Source organism: Hyla sarda, chromosome 4, assembly GCF_029499605.1.
Source record: "Hyla sarda isolate aHylSar1 chromosome 4, aHylSar1.hap1, whole genome shotgun sequence".
NCBI classification, from domain to species: Eukaryota; Metazoa; Chordata; class Amphibia; order Anura; family Hylidae; genus Hyla; species Hyla sarda.
The window spans coordinates 121,710,706-121,727,829 of NC_079192.1; the positions used below are offsets into that span (position 1 = coordinate 121,710,706).

Here is a 17,124-nt window from a genome sequence, read left to right on the forward strand (position 1 = left end):
TTTTACCAGGCCAGTAAATCAAGTTGCCAATGGTTGGAAGTTTCCATTTCTCTATAACATAGTGTTTTGGGGATAAACACCAGACTACGGAATCTCCGGGCAGAAAATTTCCTCCTTGAGATTCCGAGTGCGGCCAACGCTGACTGAATCAGTCGGCGCTAGGACCGTGCGGACACTGCAGTCTCCAATAGACTTCAATGTGTTCCAAGCGGATTTCTGCCTGAAGAAAGAGCAACGCCATTCTTCAGGTGGAAATTTCCAAGCGGATTTTCCGTTCACAAATTCCGCTTCACAAATTCTGAAGTGTGAATTTGTGAACGGAAACCCTTCACTACACTATACATTTTAGCAAGCGGAATTTCCGCCTGCAATTTCAAAGAGGAATTGCAGGCGGAAATTCCGTAGTCTGAACCTAGCCTTAGGGTACATTCACACAGGTGTTGTGTCTTTTTTTTGTTTTTTGATTATTTTTCTTTTTTCATGTTAACCCACAGTGGAAGACCTGCAGAAAATCCACCGATGTTTATGTACCCTATACTTATCTCCTGGCTTTTGTAAAACTACTTACCAAAATAAAGTCCAAAATACTGTGTGAAACAAGCCCAAGAGGGAAATCTAAATGGACAATCCAGGTTAATATCATGGGCAGATAACTGATAAAAATCCACATATTCCTGAAATCCACATATTCCCTGGTTTGTTTTCTAGTAACACATCCTTACAGTACTACAGTGTATTACTTGTACTGTACAGTGGTCCCTCAAGTTACAATATGAATTGGTTCTGGGACGACCATTGTATGTTGAAACCATTGTATGTTGAGACCAGAACTCTATGGAAACTTGGTAATTCGTTCTAAAGCCCCAAAATGTCATCCAAAAATAGGAAAAAGTGAGGATTAAAGAAAAATAAGTAGAAAATGAATATAGATAAAGCAAATCCTTACATATAAAAGTAATAAAGATCTGCTGGGAGCTGTAAATCACTGTCTATTTCAGTGTTTTCCAAGCAGGGAGCCTCCAGCTGTTGCAAAACTACAACTCCCAGCATGCCCGGACAGCCAAAGGCTGTCCGGGCATGCTGGGAGTTGTAGTTTTGCAACAGCTGGGGGCACCCTGGTTGGGAAACACTGGTCTATGTAGAGGACAGGAGCTTCTTCAGGGTCCTGTACAGAACACGCAATGTCCTAAAAAAGTAACATGGAGTCGCCCTTACCTGGTGTCCAAAGGAGCAGGTAACCCTGGTACATTTAAAGTGTACAGAACATGTAATACCTTCCTGTACTGTAGGGGGCACTACCAGACACCAGTCAGTGCATACGCTTCAGTAATACAGGTGTTTTACCAGTAAATTGCCCATCCTGATTGGTCAGTTCTTCCAGCCATTGACATGTTTCGCAGATCTGGACTGTCTGTACATTGTATGTTGAGTCTGGTTTCAACTTACAATGGTCCAGAAAAGACCATTGTATGTTGAAACTATTGTATGTTGAGGCCATTGTAAGTTGAGGGATCACTGTATAGCTTTATACCTGTGCCAGGATGATATGCTCCCTTGGAAACAATTCAATTTCTCCTGTACAATGTGTATTGTGTACATAAGGCTGCATTCACACCACGTTTTTGCAATACAGTTCCCGTATACATTTTCATTTTGAGAAACCGTACAGAACCGTATTGAAAGCCGTATGCATTGACTCTCCATTGAAAACCGTATGCCAAACGATGCATCAGTTTTGCGTCTTCTACGGTTTTGTCCATTTTTTTCCCGTACTAAAAACCGTAACCTACCACGGCTTTTAGTCCGGGTGAAAAACCGTATTGAAACCGTGTACGTTTTTTTTAAAACATGGGAGTCAATGGGAACCATAGAGAACCGTATGTGCATACGATTCCATCCGGTTTGCACTATACGGTTTTTGACTTTGCACAGTTTTTTTTCTTGATGAAACTTTATTCATAATGGGGTGAAAAGTTAAAAATGTATAGGTTTTTTTTTTTTTTTTAAATGGATCCAACCGGATATCATTTTTCAAACCGTATATGGGTTAAAATTTGGACACACGTTTTGTCTACATACAGTTTGATACAGTTTTGAGGAATCCGTTTTTCATCAAAAACCTGATACGGGAACTGTATTGCAGAAACGTGGTGTGGATACAGCCTAATCCTGAAGAAGCTTCTGTCCTCACATTGAATATGATAATTATTTGTAACAAGTACCAACTCAATCGTGGTGGTACAACATCAGGTAAAACAGCATGCCAGCGTCCTGTGCTTTTTGAAGCCTAGCAGGCTGGCAGCTGTGAGGTAAGCGACGATGCATACAGTACAGTTCTATACAGTAATGTGCTTTTATAAGTAAAGATGTGCTTCATCTGTATTAGGCTGGGTTCACACCACGTTTTGTTAAATACGGCTCCCGTATACGGCTGGGAGGAGGGGGGCGGGGCTTAATCGCGGCTCCCGCACTCAGCCGTATTCGGGAACCGTATTTAATGTATGTCTATGAGCCGACTGGAGTGAACCGCAGCCTCCGGTCGGCTGCTTTTTCGGCCGTATGCGGTTTCCCGACCGCAGGCAAAAACGTGGTCGACCACGTTTTTGCCTGCAGTCAGGAAACCGCATACGGCCGAAAACGAAGCCGACCGGAGGCTGCGGTTCACTCCGATCGGCTCATAGACATACATTAAGTACGGTTCCCGAATACGGCTGAGTGCGGGCGCCGCGATTAAGCCCCGCCCCCCTCTTCCCAGCCGTATATGGGAGACGTTTTTAACAAAGCGTGGTGTGAACCCAGCCTTAGTCTGTTAAGGAGTTTAGCATCAGTGGACTGCTGGTTGGCAACCACCCAGCAAGGAAGGTGCTAGCTAAGTGAAAGGAGGAGATACAGACACATGCAGGTTTTTGCTCATCAGTCTCTTTATTTAAAGGGGTATTCCAGGAAAAAAAACTTTTTTTTTTTTATATGAACTGGCTCCAGAAAGTTAAACAGATTTGTAAATTACTTCTATCAAAAAATCTTAATCCTTTCAATAATTATCAGCTGCTGAAGTTGAGTTGTTATTTTCTGTCTGGCAACAGTGCTCTCTGCTGACATCTCTGCTTGTCTCGGGAACTGCACAGAGTAGAAGAGGTTTGCTATGGGGATTTGCTTCTAAACTGGGCGGTTCCCGAGACAGGTGTCATCAGAGAGCACTTAGACAGAAAAGAATAACTTAACTTCAGCAGCTCATAAGTACTGAAAGGATTAATATTTTTTTAATGGAAGTAATGAGTTACAAATCTGTTTAACTTTCTGGAGCCAGCTGATATATATAAAAAAGTTTTTTCCTGGATAACCCCTATAACTCTGCAGGTACTCTGTCTAAGCTGTTCTCATAAGTGAGTGTTACGCCTAGCGCTCCGGGTCCCCGCTCCTCCCCGGAGCGCTCACGGCGTCTTTCTCCCTGCAGCTCCCCGGTCAGTCCCGCTGACCGGGAGCGCTGTACTGTCATGGCCGTTGGGGATGCGATTCGCACAGCGGGACGCGCCCGCTCGCGAATCGCATCCCAGGTCACTTACCCGTTCCCGTCCCCTGCTGTCATGTGCTGGCGCGCGCGGCTCCGCTCTCTAGGGCGCGCGCGCGCCAGCTCTCTGAGACTTAAAGGGCCAGTGCACCAATGATTGGTGCCTGGCCCAATTTGCTTAATTGGCTTCCACCTGGTCCCTGACTATATCTAACCTCCTCCCATGCACTCCCTTGCCGGATCTTGTTGCCCTTGTGCCTAGTGAAAGCGTATTGTGTGTCTAAAGCCTGTGTACCAGAACTTCTGCTATCCACCCTGACTACGAACCTTGCCGCCTGCCCCCGACCTTCTGCTACGTCCGACCTTGCTTCTGTCTACTCCCTTGTACCTCGCCTATCATCAGCAGTCAGAGAGGTGACCCGTTGCTAGTGGATACGACCTGGTCACTACCGCCGCAGCAAGACCATCCCGCTTTGCGGCGGGCTCTGGTGAAAACCAGTAGTGACTTAGAACCGGTCCACTAGCGCGGTCCTCGCCAATCCCTCTCTGGCACAGAGGATCCACTACCTGCCAGCCGGCATCGTGACAGTAGATCCGGCCATGGATCCCGCTGACGTCCCTCTGCCTTATATCTCTGATATCACCACGGTGGTCGCCCAGCAATCCCGACAGATCGCCCATCTAACCCACCAGCTGTCGGAAGTATTCACCATTGTGCAGCAACTTCAGTCGCAACTCCAGCAGCAATCATCTCCTCCGCCAGCTCCTGCACCCCTTCCGCAGCGAGTGGCCACTCCTAGCCTCCGCCTGTCCTTGCCGGACAAATTTAATGGGGACTCTAAGTTTTGCCGTGGCTTCCTTTCGCAATGTTCTCTGCACTTGGAGATGATGTCGGACCAGTTTCCTACTGAAAGGTCTAAGGTGGCTTTCGTAGTCAGCCTTCTGTCTGGAAAAGCTCTGTCATGGGCCACACCGCTCTGGGACCGCAATGACCCCGTCACTGCCTCTGTACACTCCTTCTTCTCAGAAATTCGAAGTGTCTTTGAGGAACCTGCCCGAGCCTCTTCTGCTGAGACTGCCCTGTTGAACCTGGTCCAGGGTAATTCTTCCGTTGGCGAGTACGCCGTACAATTCCGTACTCTTGCTTCAGAATTATCCTGGAATAATGAGGCCCTCTGCGCGACCTTTAAAAAAGGCCTATCCAGCAACATTAAAGATGTTCTGGCCGCACGAGAAACTCCTGCTAATCTACATGAACTCATTCATCTAGCCACTCGCATTGACATGCGTTTTTCTGAGAGACATCAAGAGCTCCGCCAGGAAAAAGACTTAGATCTCTGGACACCTCTCCCACAGTCTCCACTGCAATCTGCGCCTAGGTCTCCCGCCGAGGAAGCCATGCAAGTGGATCGGTCTCGCCTGACCCTGGAAGAGAGGAATCGCCGTAAGGAAGAGAATCTTTGTCTGTACTGTGCCAGTACCGAACATTTTTTGGTGGATTGCCCTATCCGTCCTCCACGTCTGGGAAACGCACGCTCGCACCCAGCTCTCGTGGGTGTGGCGTCTCTGGATGCTAAGTCGGCTTCTCCACGTCTCACGGTGCCTGTACGGATTTCTACTTCAGCCAGCTCTTCCCTCTCAGCCGTGGCCTGCCTGGACTCTGGTGCTTCTGGGAATTTTATTCGGGAGTCCTTGGTGAATAAATTCCGCATTCCGGTGACCCGTCTTGTCAAGCCACTCCACATTTCCGCGGTCAACGGAGCCAGGTTGGATTGCACCGTGCGTTACCGCACGGAGCCCCTCCTAATGTGCATCGGACCTCATCACGAGAAAATTGAATTTTTTGTCCTTCCCAATTGCACTTCCGAAGTTCTCCTTGGACTACCCTGGCTTCTACACCATTCCCCAACCCTGGACTGGTCCACTGGGGGGATCAAGAGTTGGGGTCCCTCTTGTTCCAAGGACTGCCTTAAACCAGTTCCCAGTACTCCCTGCCGTGACCCTGTGGTTCCTCCTGTATCCGGTCCCCCTAAAGTCGTTAAGGACTCTGCCTGCCACAGAAAATGCCTCTCCCCCCCTCCCAGTCCCTTCAGGCAAGCCTCTGTGTCCCCTCATGGCTCCCGTCCTTGTGTCTCCCTGCCCCGTGCCAAGCTTCACCCTCTGCCCTCCCTCCCCATTCCTACTCCTGCTGTACTGCCTGCCATTGAGGAAACCATCCATTCCTTCCCGGTGTCCTCATCCCAGGGGAGGCAGTCACCGGACAAAAAAAAGGGGAGACCTAAGGGGGGGGGGGTACTGTTACGCCTAGCGCTCCGGGTCCCCGCTCCTCCCCGGAGCGCTCACGGCGTCTTTCTCCCTGCAGCTCCCCGGTCAGTCCCGCTGACCGGGAGCGCTGCACTGTCATGGCCGTTGGGGATGCGATTCGCACAGCGGGACGCGCCCGCTCGCGAATCGCATCCCAGGTCACTTACCCGTTCCCGTCCCCTGCTGTCATGTGCTGGCGCGCGCGGCTCCGCTCTCTAGGGCGCGCGCGCGCCAGCTCTCTGAGACTTAAAGGGCCAGTGCACCAATGATTGGTGCCTGGCCCAATTTGCTTAATTGGCTTCCACCTGGTCCCTGACTATATCTAACCTCCTCCCATGCACTCCCTTGCCGGATCTTGTTGCCCTTGTGCCTAGTGAAAGCGTATTGTGTGTCTAAAGCCTGTGTACCAGAACTTCTGCTATCCACCCTGACTACGAACCTTGCCGCCTGCCCCCGACCTTCTGCTACGTCCGACCTTGCTTCTGTCTACTCCCTTGTACCTCGCCTATCATCAGCAGTCAGAGAGGTGACCCGTTGCTAGTGGATACGACCTGGTCACTACCGCCGCAGCAAGACCATCCCGCTTTGCGGCGGGCTCTGGTGAAAACCAGTAGTGACTTAGAACCGGTCCACTAGCGCGGTCCTCGCCAATCCCTCTCTGGCACAGAGGATCCACTACCTGCCAGCCGGCATCGTGACAGTGAGGCATGGTTCTGAAGGCCATGTTGCATAGAACTCAAATTGGAAAATGTCTGGCAGTTCATATTCAGTAAAATGTTGTTGTTTTTGTTGTGTACAGCTCAAAAAAGTATTCACACACAGTATTTTGCTCAGTATTTTAAAGGGAAGAGGTCGCCTAGATTTTTTTGTGATTAAAGGAAGATACTGAAACGTTCTTTTTTCTAAACTTTTTCTATTTTCTTACTGTAACTTTTTTAAATAAAATTTTTGTACTTTTATATGGAGGGCTGCCGTCTTGCCTGAGCTGTTTTTAACAGATTTTAGAGAGATGATTGACTGCAGGAATCATGCACATAGACAGCAATAGACACTACTGGGCATTTCATGTGACCCTTTTAGAGGTCATTCTACAGGGAGGGGGATGCTGATCTCTGCTGTGATTTGTAGTGGATTCCGTGTTATCTCTCTACTGGTGTCACCTTTTAGGGTGCGTTCCCACAGGGCATATACGGAGCGTATTTCACGCTGCGCAAAATTTACGGCAGCAGCGGGAAATACGCTGTGTATTCCTTGCTCACTATACACACAGGGCTTTCCGGCAGCAGCCCTATGTGTGCAGTGAGTTTTGGAGGCGGAGCCACATGTCACAGTCACGCCGGCACACGGCCCCGCCTCCAAAACTCACTACACGCATAGGACTGCCGCCGGAAAGCCCTGTGTGTATAGTGAGCAAGGAATACGCAGCGTATTTCCCGCTGCTGCCGTAAATTTTGCGCAGCGTGAAATTTCACGCTGCGTATACACCAGGTGGGAACGCACCCTTACCATGCTCTTGAGAAAGAAGGCATTACTGGGAAATCATATTTACAGAACTGGAAGTTTAAGCTATTTTTCAAATCTAGTGGCCAGAATGGAACTGCAAGATATATAGGCCATATGTCCCCCCCTGCAGCGCTATATATCTTGCCCCCCACAGTGCTTTTAATATAGATATGGCTCCTGCTACTCACAATGTTCGTTTTTAAACCTTCCGCTGAGAGCCCTGAATGGCTCCTCAGTACCGACCATCCAGGGATCCCTGCGGGGGATTCAAAAATGAAAGTTAAAACACACTGATACATAGCAGGGTTGCGGACCATGCTGCCCGCTCCTCTGCTTAATAACTTCAGATTGCATCGGGTCTCAGAAGTGAAACCTGTTGCGATCAATCCCTCAGCCCCTGTACTACAACCCCCATCATGGAACATACTCTGTTCCATGATGGGGGTTGTAGTACAAACACTAATGTAGCCTCCCCAGCTGTCTACAGACTCCCAGAGAATTACTACTCCCATCATGGAAAGAAGTCTGTTCCATGATGGGAGTAGTAGTAGTCCCGGTTGTGGGAGTCTGTAGGCAGAGGTGTTATGGCCGTACATGAGGGATAACAGGTCTTAACAGATGAATATTTATTCAGCCGTTAGCACCCGTTATTTAATCCGCTATTAAACGTCCATTTTTACACAGAAAACGGATGTATAATAACGGATGAATGCTCATAGTGTGAAAGCAGCCTAACAGTCACACAGAGGAAGGAAATCCTAATGCCAATGATGACTTAGACACAAATAACCTAGACACATTAACATTATAAAACACCAAATAATAGAATACAGAGCATGCTGCAATTTTTATTTCTGTCAAAGTCATATGGAATCTATATCTGTATAAAATTAGGGGAGTAAGCAGTAAAGTCTCCTAAAATATAAACATATTGATTGAGAGTTAAAAGGCAGCCTATACTCTTTAGATAGTAGTTGGACAAACATTCCCTTGGTTAACACTGGAGCTATTTCTCCCAATTCCCAATATGGCAGTTCAACCATTGTCCCGCCTCTGTGACAACTTACCTGTCACTGACCATCATGTGACACTGTTTATCATGTCACATTGTCAAAAATACCCGCCCCCCCCCCCCCCCCAGTACCACGTATACCTGTGCTATAACCCCTATCCTACCAAGTGGTGGTACCTCCAGTTAGAGCCCTGCATCAGGATTGGGATCCCGCAGTACTCATGGGACCCAATAAAAAACTTGCCTGTGGGACCCAATAAGAAAACAGTCCTGTGCAGGGCTCTACCTCCAGTATCCTATGCTTGCTTACTTTTACTTCTCTGATACCAGTCAATTTACCCTTAGAATGCCAGGTTAAATGTGTTGCTTAACAAAAACAATACTTAGTGTCTCCCTCTTTCCATTCATTAAAAATTGGAAAATATGTTTATCTTCACTTGTACTATTGATTTATGGATAGTGGATTGTGATTGAAGGTACACTTTTATGTGAAATACAGATGCCTCAACTTTTGCGCATTGATAATCCAAAACATAATTTAGCTATGGGATCAAGGTAGTCCGTCATAAACAGTTTACCATTGGTTTGGTCCTATTATTGAATAACAGATACTGCACTTGGTCTGAAGCTGGCCTTAGGCATGTGGTCAATTGACAGACCACCTAATTCCCCTGGTCTAGATGTCGCCTGTGCAGAGTGGCAATTGATCGACCCACATTTAACTAATAATTTTTTCAACCAACCTTGGCTGAAAACCACTAATGTGGCTGATCATATTTTTGGCACTTTAGGCTGCTGTTGGCCATCAAAAACCATGGTTTGAACTAGTATGGGTACTAGAGTATGGGCACCTTTATTCAAAACATCAATAAGCATTTGCCCATGTGCTGTTAGGGCAAATGCCATGTGGTCAGGTTGGAGGCTCATTGGGTGTCATGATATCTTTGAGGATTTTCTTATCTCTCTGTGTTTATATGGCATCTACCTGTTTATGGCCAGGCTAAGTAGAAAAGGTCCTAATTGGTCATTAGTATGTATGGGGACTTTTACTTTATACTTCCTAAGGGCATTTTTTTCCCAGACATTAAGACAGTCAGAATGCTTATTAGTTGTGTGGGAAGTAAAAGCTGTGAATTTTATTTGCATGTAAGTGGAGCGGAGCATTAACACCGTTACTCTTCTATTTATTCACTAATGAGAACTTCAACAGGTACAAGGCATTGTATATTCTGGAACAACGTGTTTCCTTTCATGTAGACACAGGAGCTCAGACACATTCTGAATAAATATACATACTTATACACTATATAAACTACTTCTATAATACCTTATTATACTATGTTATAATTACAGAAGGCATGTCTGTTGTACCTATATCAATCCTCCCTCATGCTACCATATATTAAAAAAAAATGTGTAGAATGTTGTAGTTCAGTTGATCCATTGTGGTACGTCATGGCCAAGATAACAAACGTGGCATCATCCGCTTCCTTCTTAGATCAACCCCACATGCCCTGCCGTTGTGTGATCTTCAGTAGGATGTCTGTTCATGGTTCATCCAGGCTTGGTGCACTCTTGATACAGTGGTTAAGAATGACAAACAAGTGCGTCAGTTTTAGAATTACTAGCACCACACCTCTAGGCCCCAGCAGTCCTTTCACAGTCATAGACACTCATGTCACCATGTTTACTCATGACTGGCAACGTTGCTTTCTGCTGGCCAGGGAAAAAGTTAACATGTTTTAATAGCTGACCATGATGTGGTCACCAAGTGGTATTGCATTATTGGTCAGGTGCCAGCTATTCCTACTGCAGTGATCTTCAATGTACATATAGTAACAGTGGGGGAGATTTATCAAAGGATTTAGACTGGTTTTTCCTGTCTAAATTTGTCTCACAGAAAGTCGCAGTCTAAATATGTGCGACTTTTCTGCGACTTTTGCTCTAGAGGATTTTTAGAACATGATGCATGCAAGTCTATTTTAGCCGGAAATGCATTGGAAAATGCATTGGTGCTGAATTTATCAAGTGCAACTTTTGTGCGACAAGTCGCATCTGCCCAAAATACGCTGAAATGTCAGACCATGTTGGAGCAGGTCTAAATGCAGTTTAAGCTGTAGACCCTGAAGTCTGAGCACAGAATTTATCAAGGGCTGTGAGACCTTTGATAAATTAGGAGCACAATAGACAGGAGACTACCACATACGCTGGTCTATAAGCATACCCAGAATAGACTAGATTAGTAAATGTCCCCCAGTGTCTTGTTGGTGCACCATAAAGTCTCAGCACCCAGGGCACATGTCCCACCAGGTTACACCCTAGCTGCATCAGAAAAAAATTCTATCCTATGCAGTTGGCTAAGAAATCCTGTTTTTCTATTCTGGAGTTCTGTAATTGTGTTTTTTTTTTGTATAAAAAAAAAGCCTAATGTGAATGGCCTCAGACTTTCCACAGCCCTCTAAGCCAAAAGAACCTAAGAAGGTCAAAAAATAGAACTTAAATGGGTACTCCGGTGGAAATTTCTTTTTTTAAATCAACTGGTGCCAGAAAGTTAAACAGATTTGTAAATTATTTCTATTTAAAATCTTAATCCTTCCAGTACTTATCAGCTGCTGTATGCTGCAGAGGAAGTTCTTTTCTTTTTGATTTTTTTTTCTGTCTGACCACAGTGCTCTATGCTGACACCTTTGTCCATGTCAGGAACTGTCCAGAGCAGAAGCAAATCCCCATAGAACACCTATCCTGCTCTGGACAGTTCCTGACATGGACAGAGGTGTCAGCAGAGAGCACTGTGGTCAGACTGAAAAGAGATTTAAAAAAATAAAAAGAACTTCCTCTGGAGCATACAGCAGCTGATAAGTACTGGAAGAATTAAGATTTTTAAATAGAAGTAATTTACAAATTTGTTTAACTTTCTTGCACCAGTTGATTTAAAAAAAATGTTTTCCACTGGAGTACCCCTTTAATTTCACTTTCTTAATGTTGGGGAGGCCTCTTAATAGATATAAAGAACTGGCTCCACAAAAAAGAAGAGTCAAGGGGTTGAAAAAGGAGCAGCAAATGAGGCCTTTACACTGATCATTTTTAATGCAACTAAGTGCCATATTTAGTTGACTAACTCATAACAACAGTACATGACATTGGCAAATACAACAGAAGCATGGTGTGGCTGCTTGAATGGAATGTGTCAACAGAGAATGACATATTGTTTAAATCAAGTTTTTATGGTAAAAACCACCATAAGCCTATATATTATCTGACACTTCCTGGAGAAAACTTTTCAGCAGTCTTTTCCTTATAACAGGCATGATTACAAGAAAAGGATTAAGCCACTCACTGTGCAATAGCCTCTGCTAAGGTCCCACAGAAAGCCTTGAAGTGAAATGGGACCTCTCAAGTCTATGTCCATGGGGCTTGCTTTAAATCATATTTCTAAATAATCTTATAAACAGCTCAGGTAAGATGGCTGACCCCATAATAATGCACAAAAAAAATTACAATTAAAAAATACAAACAAATTAGAGAAAAGAAAGTTTCATTATCTGTCTCTAAACAGTTAAATAATCTAGGTGATACATTTCCTTTAACAGAAGGCTAAATATACCCAGGGGTGTACCATATGCCCCTTACACCCATGGCAAGGTGCTGTAACAATGCCCCCCCCCCCCCCCCACACACACACACACACACGTTGTGATGCCCCTCTCCCCTTCCATAAGTTAATGTCACAACTGACGTCTTTTCTGATGGGCGGCATCTTCTTTCCTCTTTTTCTCCATCTGACACACACCACCATGACAACTTCTTTCTACACAATCTCCCAATCTATAGGCCTCCAGACTGTAATAACGCCCCCATGGTGTCCTGCACAGTAAAAGTGAGGAAAAAGTTTAGGCCCTCCACTTAGTAGGTATATCCCCCCACAGTAGACAGGACAGTAGGCATGTTCCACAGCAGTTAGTTAGTTTAGGTAGTCACCCTCATTTGCAGGTATATAGGCAGGTAGGTAAATATATCTTTAGATAGGTAGATCGATCCCCAAGTAAGTAAATATGTTCCAGGTAGGTGCCTAGCTAGGCAGGCAGGTAGCCAGCAAGGTAGGTAAGTGAGTAGCCAGGTAGGTAGCTAGCTTTGTAAATAAGTAGATATGTAGCTAGCTATGTAGGTAAGTAGGTAGGTAACCATGTAGCTAGGTAGATAAGTAAGTAGATAGGTAGCTATGCAGGGAGGTAGGTAAATAAGTAGAAAGGTAGGTAGCTATGTAGGTAAGTAGCTTTGTAGGTAGGTAAGTAGCCAGATAGCTAAGCAGGTAGCTATGTAGATAGGTAGTTAGCCAGAAAGCTAGGTAAGTAGCTATGTAGGTAAGTGGGTAGGTATGTATGTAGCTAAGTGGGTAAGTAGCCAAGTAGCAAGGTAGATAAGTGCCCTTAACGGAGATCTGCAGTGTTAGACACTCCTATCCACAGGATAGGGTATAAGTTTCTGATCACCCCCTGTGATCTCCTGTACAAGGCTCCAGCTCTGCTTTGGCCCTGCAGTGCAGGAAGCGTGTCGGCCGCAGCATGATGCCGCTGCCGACACGCCCCCTCCATATACCTTTATGGGAGAGGCGGAGATGTAGCGTTCATGCATCCCCACTTCTCCCACAGAGCTGTATGGAGGGGGCGTGTCATTGACCTCAGTAAAGTCGACGACATGCGCATTGGCCGCGGCAATGCCAGGTCCCCATGCAAGAGATGACAGGTGGTTCCAGCAGTCGGACCCCCCACGATCAGACACTTATCCCCTATCCTGCGGATAGGGAAAAAGTGTCTAACATTGCAGTACTCCTTTAATGGGTCCCTTTGGTGGCCTGCGCCTCTTACTGGGCATGCACCCCCATGGGGGCCGATTTTGCAGAAGCATAGGTACGTTACTGAGTATACCTATATTCTGTATAATAGCTTTTTCCCACCTGATCATATTTCAGAAGGCTTCAATGTTGAGCTAACAGAATGGGATCCTCCCCAGTTTTATCATCTGGACCCTAGGTTAGGTACCTGTGGTACAGATATCCCAAGGGGTATATGCCATATTTATAGTGGATAGCACTAGTGTGCTCAGGTAGTATTTTTTTATAGATATGGGCTACTTTTATGTAATTTCTTTAGATTGGAAATACTTGACTTGAGAACCATGGAGAATTACAGGAGAAATAATCTTAATCTGATATGCAAATGTTAACTAGTAAATATTAATTTGTATAGCATTTGCTACATCTAGATATATAATAGAAACCTGTCAGGTTCATCTGTGTGTCTTATTAGGCTTAGGGGTTCCCATCATTACACTAAGAATCTGATGGAAGCTGAGAACAGCGCTGGGGGATTCAGAAGGTGTTAGAATTCTGGCACTTGTCTAAACACAAGGAGGACAAAAGTGAGAATGTCCACACTAACAAAGGGACCTGGAAAGGTCAGAGAGCAAGAAAAAGCCATGATTTTTGGGAAAGTAATGTTGAAGGTTATGCCACTGAGAGGTCATGACAGCCAGCCATAGGTAACATACACCATACAGGATAAAGAGGGTCATTTAGCGGCATGGACCTTCTACTTCATATGAAAATTTAACTTAAGTAACAAACACTATTATTATTTTTTTTAACCATATGTTTCTTTTTGGCGAGATTATACTCATTGGATTAATGGACCAGTCAAGTATACAACAGGGCAGCCATTTTTTTCCCTCATGTTCAGCCATAGTTACAGCCATAGTGCATCCAGCATCTTTGCTAAAATGTCCTCACGACAACAATGCCTTGTACCTGTCAACCTTGTCATAGGGACATCATGTTGGATCACAGATTGAAGTAATTCTGTTGTAGGTCCTTCTTCATCACATACTGACCAGTGATAAGTGCCATTTTAAAGTAGCAGTAATCTGTAATGTTAAAGCAGAGTGATATATGGGCCATCACTTACTGTATCAATAACTACCCATGACTACTGAATGACAATGACTTGCAAATACTTACAACAGCTATCTCTTTCATTAAACTCATACACATGAATTCTTGCCTTGGACAAGGGCTCATTTCTTTTAATAGAGAGAGGAGAGGTAAGCTGCTGTCAGACTATTCTGAATGCAGTTTTTCTATCCAAGAACAAAAGGATTGGGCAGTGAAAATTTGATATTCAAACATCATTTGTCTGAGCACTGTTGGGGGGTCCCCATAATCAAAAGGTTGGCCGAGCACACCAATATATACATACTGTAATCAAAAAGTGTGACATTGTATCATAATCTATGTTGCATATGTTAATGCTGTTTCATGTTTATGATGAAGATTTCTGATTTTAAATAATTATGTATATTTTAAAAAGGCATCACATGCTAAGTTCATATGTTTTGTTAATTGAATATACATAATCAAATTTACGGGGAGGAATTAAAAGACAGATGCATCTTAATTTGATCAGTTTAAAGGGGTACTCCGGTGCTTACACATCTTATCCCCTATCCAAAGAATAGGGGATAAGATGCCTGATCGCGGGAGTCCCGCAGCTGGGGACGCCCGCGATCATGCACGTGGCACCCCGTTTGTAATCAGTCCCCGGAGCGTGTTTGCTCCGGGTCTGATTACGCTCGACCGCAGAGCCGGTGGCGTGTGACGTCACGCTCCGCCCCTCAATGCAAGCCTACGGGAGGGGGCGTGATACCTATTCCGGCAAGTACATCAGAGAGGAAGGCAGAGAGATGTAATGCAGGGGTTCTTAATCACACAGGGCAGCGGTCCATATCGCGGGGGGGCCAGGGTGCCTGACGCATTACATCTGTCTACCTTCCTCTTTGATGTACTTGCCGGAATATGAGTAATAAAATAAAGAAGTACCCACAAGTGTCAAAAAATTGGGGTGACTGCTCCATTATTCATTCCTCCTTGGAGTGTACTGTTAATTTGATCAGTATTGCTTCCGTGTTTCATCAGTAGTTTTTGTTTTTTAATGTTTCAAGGTATAATTCAATTACCTGTAAAGAAGACAGAGCATCAATATTTACTGTACAGAAAAAATGGATAGAATACTGGTGAAATACTGAAGGAATACAAACGGATTGCTTAATTTTTAATAAGGTCTCTGCAAAATGAAAGAAGCAATCTGATTGGTTGCAATGGGCAACTAGGCAACTTTTCCTTTGCACGGCTTTTGATTAATCTCCCCCATGAAGACTAAGGGCATGGATTACAAAAAAGTGCATCTTGCCTACAGTCAAGCATGGTGGTGAGATAGTCTAGGGATGGCTGAATGATGCTGGCACTAGGGAGCTACTGTTTATTGAGGGAACCAAGAATGCCAACATGTACTGTGACATACTGAAGCAGAGCATGAGCCCCTTCCTTTAAAGAGAAGACCACAGCACAGTATTCCAACATGATACTGACCCCAAACACACCTCCAAGATAACCACTGCCGTGCTAAAGAAGCTGAGGGTAAAGGTGATGGACTGGCCAAGCATGTCTCCAGACCTATACCATATTAAGCATTTGTGGGGCATCCTCCGACTGAAGGTGGAGAAGCGCAAGGTGTCTAACAACCACCAGCTCCGTGATGTCATTATGGAGGAGTGGAAGAGGACTCCAGTGACAACCTGTGAAGTTCTGGTGAATTGCATGCCCAAGAGTCCTAGAGACATGTCAAAAGTTTTGATTGGGTGGTGTCTGAGTCTTCAGCTCTCCATCGATTATTACAACAGGGGAGGAGAGAAGCATGTGCTGATTGAGACAATTCCATAGACTTATATTGTGTTTCTCATTCTAGCGATTGGTTAGAATCTTAGCACTCAGACCCTGACAGATCAAAACTTTTGACATGTCTCTACAACGTGTCCAAAGTTATTTTAAGTGACATTGCCCATTTAAGGCAGTGTTGAAAAACAATGGTGACCACGCAAAATATTAACACTTTGGGCCCCATTTGGACATTTTCACTAAGGAGTGTACTAACTTTTGTTACCAAAATTTAGCCATTAATGGCTGCATGATAAGTTATTTTGAGGGGACACAACATTAAACACTGTTATACAGGCTGTGCACTCACTACTTTACATTTTGTAGCACAGTGGCATTTCTTCAGTGTTGTCACATCAAAGCATATAATAAAATATTTACAAAAATGTGAAGGGCGGACTTACTTACACGAGGTACTGTAGGTTGCTCAATATGGATTATCTAAACAAAATGGCTCATTCTAGCTGAACTCTGGAAAAGTAGTTAGGTATGGATGATATTCTGCTTAATGTAGTGGTTCCCAAGTTAACACTTCAGGCTTGTGGGAAGACAGGTTCACGAGGCTAGGCACTTGTGTCAACATGAGGCCGAGGTGTGAAATGGTCACACTTCCAAACATTTAGAGGCACCCAAGTGACCAAAGATGAGTTTGGGAAAAGTGAGTATGCTTGGAAATAGGTCACAATGGATCTTAACTGACCTGACCTTGGACTCAGACCTTAATAGTGTCCTTTCCCATTTTTATAACAGTATGAAGTAAATAAACAAAAGATAACAACAATGTGTGCCTGTTATTCCAGAATGTTATTTTTAAAAAATATATATACATAAACATTTAAAAAAAAAATTGTATTACATTTTTGACAAAGCATCCAACATTAAAGACTTGGGCACAATTATTGTAAACTATAGTGTAATAGTGTAGCATCCAGGTTCATGTGGCAACAATTTTACAATTTAAAATAATTTTCCCCATTTACACGAAACAGCGTTAACACATGCAATTTCATGTGCGCCCATACCATATAATAT

General features: G+C 44.6%; 1 protein-coding gene across 16 annotated transcripts in view; it reads right to left on the minus strand.

The window, feature by feature from the left end:
• LOC130368383 (mesoderm posterior protein 2-like) overlaps positions 1 to 17,124 on the minus strand; it is a 134,304-nt gene that overhangs the window by 27,133 nt on the left and 90,047 nt on the right. For 11 of the 16 annotated variants that reach the window (XM_056571959.1, XM_056571956.1, XM_056571961.1 and 8 more), the window contains one exon: positions 14,131 to 14,246. The gene's annotated coding sequence lies outside the window, so the exon portion shown is untranslated. Of the gene's footprint in view, positions 1 to 8,464; positions 10,044 to 14,130; positions 14,247 to 14,340; positions 14,460 to 17,124 lie in introns of those variants that run through there. The other 5 variants (XR_008892443.1, XR_008892442.1, XM_056571951.1 and 2 more) reach the window with 4 other exon arrangements.